Source organism: Octodon degus, unplaced genomic scaffold (assembly GCF_000260255.1).
Source record: "Octodon degus isolate 3935 unplaced genomic scaffold, OctDeg1.0 scaffold00976, whole genome shotgun sequence".
Lineage (NCBI taxonomy): Eukaryota > Metazoa > Chordata > Mammalia > Rodentia > Octodontidae > Octodon > Octodon degus.
In genome coordinates this window covers 13,331-14,336 of record NW_004525552.1, presented here as the reverse complement: position 1 = coordinate 14,336, position 1,006 = coordinate 13,331, and positions in this window count along the sequence as shown.

Genomic DNA, 1,006 nt, shown 5'->3' with positions numbered 1-1,006 from the left:
CGCATTCTCTTTCTAGAAGATTTATTTATTTACTTGCTTTATTTATTTATTTGCTTTATTTAGGACAGGGCTTATAGGGACTCACTATGTAGATCTGATTTGAAGTGATTCTCCTGTTTTGAGCCTTCCAACTGCTGGGATTACAGGTGCCTGCCACCAGGCCCAGTCTCAGTAGCCATCTCAGCATGCCCCGGGGGCGGGGCTGTCATGGCACGTCGGGGATCAGACCCTAGCCACTGGGCTCTGTCTAAGGAGTCTGAAGGTTTTTAAAGCACAGCTGGGTTTGTTCAGTTTTAGAGAGTGTTTTCCGAGGTGTTGGTCCAGGGTTCTTAATTTTCCATTTCCTTCCTGTGTTGCATCGTGCTGTCGTCAACATTATGAATCATTTTACACAGCCTCTCCCATGCATTTGTTTCTCTTTTGCTCAGTGATTGCTGAAGGATCCCCTATGAGCTCTCTCTGACTGCAGAGTCAGGAGCATCTGAGAAGGTCCCAGTATCTCTGGAGTCTCTGTGAGGTTTCCCTGGCAGATGTATCACTTACTGTCCTTGGGGACAGCTCGTGGGCGAGTGAATGCCAGCACAGCATACACACTGGGCTCTGCCGGGAGGACCCCATCCTGGGAGGAAGGAGTTGCAGCTGTCCTCTGTCTGAGCCTCCTGCTGCAGAGCTGGGCATAGGTCACATCTGGGGGATTCTCGTTTGCAGCCGCCTTCAGGGGAGAGAGGAGAGAGGAGGTTCGTGCTTGGACAGGGGAAGCCTGGGGCCTGGGGAGCGCCGAACCCACCTGAGTGTCCATCGGCCTCCTGGGTGCCAAGCGCTTCACCTGGGCATACGTCACTTCCTGGGGGTCCTCATCCGGTGGGCTCTGCAGCAGGGAGAAAGAGTCAGAGATAGGGTCTCCTTGGTTCCATGCTGGTCTCCTCCACCCAGTTTCCCATATGATGGGCAAAGAAATCCTTTAGAAATTAACCATACTCTGTCCCCCCCTCACGGAGCTTCACGA